Below are 6,629 nucleotides of genomic sequence, written 5' to 3'. Positions count from 1 at the left end.
CCCCTCATATAAGTGGTTTTGAAGACATAAATTCTTATGTATTTTAAATCATAACTTTTTAAATAAACTGTTTTCATCATGTTTAATGAGTGAATGATCTAAACACCATAGTGACTTAAAGAATATATGAATGAGCTCTTCTTTGGCAGTCAGAAATTTTACATCATTCATTCATTCATTCATTCATTTATTTATTTATTTATTTATTTTGCATTTACATTTTTGTTACTCAATCCTAAATAACTCTATCTTAATGTAATATAATAATGTACCACATAACATCAATTTGGGCAGCATCTGATCATATATACATCCATGGTCCCATAAGGTTGTAATTATTGTTATTGTTCAGTGCTGTTGCGTTGGTTCTGACTCATAGAGACCCTGTAAAGGGTTTATAAGGAGTTATGTTATGTTATGTTATGTTATGTTATGTTATGTTATGTTATGTTATGTTATGTTATGTTATGTTATGTTATGTTAAGTGCCGTCGAGTCGGTTCCGACCCATAGTGACCCATTATAGGGTTTCCAAGGATCAGCTGGTGAGCTTGAACCACCGGCCTTGTGGTTCAAACCACTTTGCAGTCCAGTGCATTAACCCACAGCACCACACCAGGAATCCTTATAAGGAGTAGCTGATGAGTTTTAACTGCTGTCTTAGTGGTTCAAACTGACATTGTGTTCGAGTGCTTACCTTAAAGGACCACACCAGATTATAAGAGAGTTCAGAAATCAATTGAAGAATGGAACTTAGTGAATGCAACATCTTCCCACGTGTAACAGGTGTATTTCGTATCTCTTCTATACAAAATGATTGTACTTCCTGGCATATATATTTGTATACATAACCAGCAATACACGTCCTGATAGTCACAATAAATGTGTTCTGACTTACCAATTTACAGTACTGTACATTCTATTAAAAAAGTTGACAGTATAACAGTGTTGGCTTCGACTTGTAGGCAGCAGTACCCAATATAATGTACAAGCACATCTCTTGAGAATTGTAGCACAATTTCGCTTTTTAATTTTCTTAAGAATATAGTATCATGAAGTGCATCATGGCTTCCAAACACAGCAAAACCCAGCACTAGTGAAAGCAGCAGCAAGAGGCAAAGGAGAACTATTGATACGAAACAACACAACGATGGAAAATTAATGAATGCAGGATCGCTATGGTCAGAACCAATGCGAGGGCACTTAACAACAACAAATGTCATTCTTGGAAATAACTACAGTCTTTAAAAATGACAAAATTCTCTAAGCAGTTAAAGGATAGGGTCCACTGAAAGCTACCAAGTTAGCAAAAATGTGAGCGGGAACTATGCCATATATAGAGCAATATCTAATGATGTGAATGGAGAACTAAACACAAAGGTGAATTCCTCTCAGCACATTCACTATCACTGCTGAGGTGCATGCTTAAAGAAAAAGCAGGACCAAACTATGATACGGTATGTGCACAACATCCAAATCACATAAGCTATTTCACAGAATGTATCATGGACATTAAATGATGCATGAATATATGGTTATGCATGAAAGTCTTTTACTGATCAACCTATCATAGTCTCTTAAATAAAATATATGTATATAATTTTATTTTTTTAATTTTTAAAATTTTTATAAGGCCATTAAAGATGGTACTTCTTCTGGATTGATGCAGAACCAAGCAGTGTTTCATTCTGCTGGACAGAGTTGCTATAAGTCAGAACCAACTCAACAGCTCCTAATGACAACACCAAAATTGCTTTTAGTATATAATCAATACAAACAAATATATTTAAATGACTATAAGTAGTAAATATAAAGTAAAATTTAATTGAAATTTTATCTCTTATTGAGATGTTCGTATCCTTTTCCATCAATTAGTTTATGTATTTGTGGATAATCATTACTTTTATCTATCTATAAAATAAAGTCACCATTAAGTCAATTCCAACTAATAACAATACTACATGATAGATAAAAATTATCCCATAGGCTTCTAATGCTATAATCTTTGGAAGTAAACTGTCACATCTTTCTCTTTTCTCCACATCTTCTGGAGCAGCTCATGGGTTTGAACTGCCAACCTTTCAGTTGGGCATTTAATCAATGCACCACCAGGTTCCTTATTTTTATAGATAATGTGGGAAAATTAATAACCAGATGAAGAGATATATTGGGCTACCATTAAGAGCTGGACTTACAAATGATATTGTTAAATACATTATTTACAGTAGAATTCATAATACATTTCTATAAAATTACTCAACTCTAATACCATATCATTTAGAATAATATCATTTACCCCAAATCTTATGTGGGTCCAAGTTTGAAGATCACTGTATATCAAGATGACATAAAATGAAAGTGAAGGTTCATGAGAAAGTTACTTGGAAAGGAATCAGTAAGATCATAGCCTCAGATATCTATGCACCAATGAGCCAATAACATGGTGAACAGAGCTTCCTACTGAACAATACTATTATTGTTGTTAGATGCAATCAAGTAGGTTCATTGCTATTCACAATAGAAAGAAACACTGTCTAGTCCTGTACCATCCTCACAATTGTTATATTTGATCCCATTGTAGCTGTCACTGTGGCAGTCCATTTCACTGGGGGTTTTCCTCTATTTTGTTGACCCTCCACCTTAACAATCATGAAGGACCATGGACTGGTTCTTCCTGACCACATTCCCTAAGCACAATAGATTAAGTCTCACCATCATTGCTTCTAAGGAGCAATCTGTCTGTACTTCTTTCAGGATAAATGTGTTTGTTATTCTGGCAGGCCATGGTAAATTCAACATTCTTCACCAACACCATAATTCAAATGCATTGATTCTTCTCCAGTCTTCCTTACCCATTGTCCAACTTTCACAAGCATATGAGGTGAATGAAAATACCACAGTTTGGATCAGACACACCTTACTCCTCAAAGCGACATCTTTCTCTTTAAAACTTTAATCAATCTTCCCCTAATCCTGATGCCAGTTCTTCATATAATCTAGTTTATCAGATTATTTGATCAGCATACAGATTGAGTAAGTATGGTGAAAGGTTATAACTCTGACACAATTTCCCTCATTTTAAACAATTCAGTCTTCCCTGGTTCTTTTCCAATGATTGACATGTTCTGGAATTCCCATTCTTCTCACTGCTATCCACAGTTTGTTATTTTCCACACAGTTGAATGTCTTTGCATATTCAATAAAGCGCAAATAAACATTGGTCTGGTATTCTCTGCTTTCAGCCAAGATCCATTTGACGTCAGCAATGATTTCCCTAGTTCAGGTCCTCTTCTCTCTTGTACTTCTGGCCACTCCTGACAATGTACTGCTACAATAGTCTAAATTTGCACATTCCTTTGGGTCACCTTTCTTTGGAATGGACAAAAATATGGATCTCTTTCAATTACTTGGCTAAATAGCTGTCTTCCAAATTTCTTTGCATACATGAATGAGAGTCTCCAGAGATGCCATGTTTTTCAAACATGTCTCTTGATATTCCATTAAGTCCTGGAGCTTTGTTATTTGTCAATGCCTTCAGTGCCTTAGGTTCTTGATCATATACTACCTCTTGGAATGGTTGAGCTTAAACCAATTCATATTGCTACAGTGACTTTGTATTTTTTCATCTTCTTTTGATTTTCCTGCATGAGTCAATATTTTGCTAATAGAATCCTTCAATATTGCAAACTGAGATTTAATTTTTTTTCTTCAGTCTTTCAGCTTGAGAAATGCTGAGTGTGTTCTTCTCGTCTGTATTTCTAACTCTATATCTTTGCACAGTTCATTATAATACATTACTTTGTCTTCTTAAATTGCCCTTTGAAAATTTCTGTTCAGATACTTTATTTCCTCACTTTTCCCAGCTGCTTTAGCTTCTCTATGTTTAAGAGCAAGTTGCAGCATCTCTTCCAACATCCATTTTGGTCTTTTCTCTCTTTGCTATCTTTGCTTTCTTTATGTATAATTTTTTAAAAATTTAATCCCACAACTCTTCTGGCCTTTGGTCATTAGTGTCTAAATAATGCATCAAATCTATTCTTGAGATGGTCTCTAAATTCAAGTAGGATATATTCAAGGTCATACTTAGACCCTCATTTTCTTGTTTTACTTTTCTTCAGCTTCAGCCTGAACTTGCATAGAATGGCCATTGATTGTTCCACAGCTGACTTTTGTCCTTAGTATTGTTGATGATATTGCGCTTCTCTACTCTCTCTTCCCACATATGTAGTCAATTTGAATCCTGTTTATTCCATCTGGTGAGGTCCATATTCGTATTCATCTCTTAAGTTGTTGAAAAAGGTACTTGCAGTGAATAAGTCACTGGTCTTGCAAAATTTTATCATGTGAGCTCCAGCATCATTTCTATCACTAAGGCCATATTATCCAACTTCTGGTCCTTCCTCATGTTTCCTATTTGCACATTCTAGTCACCAGTAATGGTCAATGTATCTTGGTTGCATATTTAATCAATTTAAGACTGAAGAAATTTGTAGATGTCTTCAGTTTTATCATCACTGGCTTAGTTATTGATGCATAAATTTGAATAATTTTAGTATGAGCTGGTCTTCCTTGTAGGTGTGGCTATTGTCCTATCACAGACAGCATTGCACTTTAAGATAAACCTTGATATTTTCTTTTTAACAATGAATGTGACACCACCCCCTTCAATTAGTAGTTCCCAACATAGTAAGCCATATATATGATTGTCCAATTAAAAATGGCCAAAGCCAGTTCATTTCAGCTCACTAATGCCTACGCTGCCGATCTTTATGCATTCCATTTCATTTTTGATGACTTCTAGTTTTCCTGGATACATTCCATATTCTGAATATTACTGGATGTTTATAGTGGTTCTTCTCATTTTGAGTTGTGCCCCATCAGCAAATTAACATCTTGAAAGCTTTATTCCATCTCCATCATTAAGATCCAGTCTACTTTGAGGAGGCAGGTATTTCCTATCATATTGTGAGTGTTTTCCAATCTGAAGGACTCATCTTCCAGCACTATAACAAATAATGTTCCCCTGCTATTGGTAATATTTTTAGTGGCTAACCATTCAGAAGTAGTCTGCCTCCCTTCTTCTTGTCTGTTTTAGTATGGAAGATCAGCTGAAACATGTCCACCCTGGGTAACTCTACTAGTGTTTCAAATACTGGTGGCATAGCTTCCAGCAATACACAAGCCACCACAGATAAGTGGTTTATTCTTCAATTTTGTTACCTTAGATTTCAATTTTTCTTCAGTTTTTTTCAGCTTGATAATTGTTGAGCATGCTCATCTCTTTTGGATTTCTAACTCTAGGTCTTTACACATTTCATCAAAATACTTTTCTCTTTCTTCTTGAGCTGCCCTTTGAAACTTTTTATTTTTCATTTCTTTTTATTTTTCATTTCTTCTGATACTTTTAGTTTTTCTATGTGTGATGTTGTGAGTTAATGCACTGGACTGCAAAGTTAGTTTGAACTGCAAGGTTGGTGATTCAAGCTCATCAGCCACTTCTCAGAAATACTCTATAGGGTCACTATAAGTTGTAACTGACTTGACGGCACTAACAACAACAACATATTCAAGAGCAAGTTTCAGAGACTATTCTGACATCAACTTTCATCTTTTCTTTCCTGCCTGTCTTTTTTTACTGAACATCAGAGCTTAGTAAATCATGTGAGATGAAAATATATTTGAAGGAAATATATTTTAAAGAAAAATATATTTGAAGGAAAACTATATACCACATATACTCTAGTAAGATGAGTGTTGGGGTAGTATACTGAGAGGTAGCCAGAAAAATATTACAGGATACATGAATTGAAATGTTACCATCATTAAAAGACGACAAAGCCAAACAGAGGAATCAGGGGATGTATTCCTGCCATATTTTTCAAGCCTTGAAAAACTCTCAAGAAGTAGCATTTGTCTTTCCTACAATGGCCTCATAATAACTCCTGAGTTAGGAAGACAAGGGTCATAGGCAAAGATGGTTTTAATTGTATACAGAATCTCTATGAGTTAGAACTGACTCTATGGAATGTAACAACAACAGCAATTACTACTGATCAGCTTACAGCAAGGAAGAAAACTTAAGCTCTATGTGATTAGCCGGTCTCAAGAGGAAAGGGGCAGAGCTGAGACAAACATTCTAATTTGCTTTATTTCTTTTACTAGTGTAAAAATATAGATAACACATTTGATGTTTCATCATTTTTATATATACAATTCTGTGAGATAAATTATATCAGTTATATAGTTATCACCAGTATCCATTACTGTATTTTTTCTTCCTAAACAAAAAAGTACTACCTATATAATAATTTTAAATCTCCCCATCCCTCCTACCCTTGAGAACCATTATTAAGCTTTGATCTCTATACATTCACCTAGTCTACATATTTTATATTAGTGAGATTATTTAATATTGCTCTTTTGTGACTGGCTTATTTCACTTAATATACTATTTTCAAGGTTCATCCATGTGATCCTTTGTCAACAGTTAATTTTTCTTCTGGGTGGAGTAATATTCTGTTGTATGTGCTCATATGTATATGTGTGTGTGTGTGTGTGTGTGCATCTCACTGTTTATCCACTCATCTGTTGATGGACAGTTGGAAATTTTTCTACCCTCTGACTATTGAA

The sequence above is a fragment of the Chrysochloris asiatica genome, unplaced genomic scaffold, assembly GCF_000296735.1.
Source record: "Chrysochloris asiatica unplaced genomic scaffold, ChrAsi1.0 scaffold00170, whole genome shotgun sequence".
Taxonomy (NCBI): Eukaryota; Metazoa; Chordata; class Mammalia; order Afrosoricida; family Chrysochloridae; genus Chrysochloris; species Chrysochloris asiatica.
Note: the sequence above shows the minus strand (reverse complement) of the source record.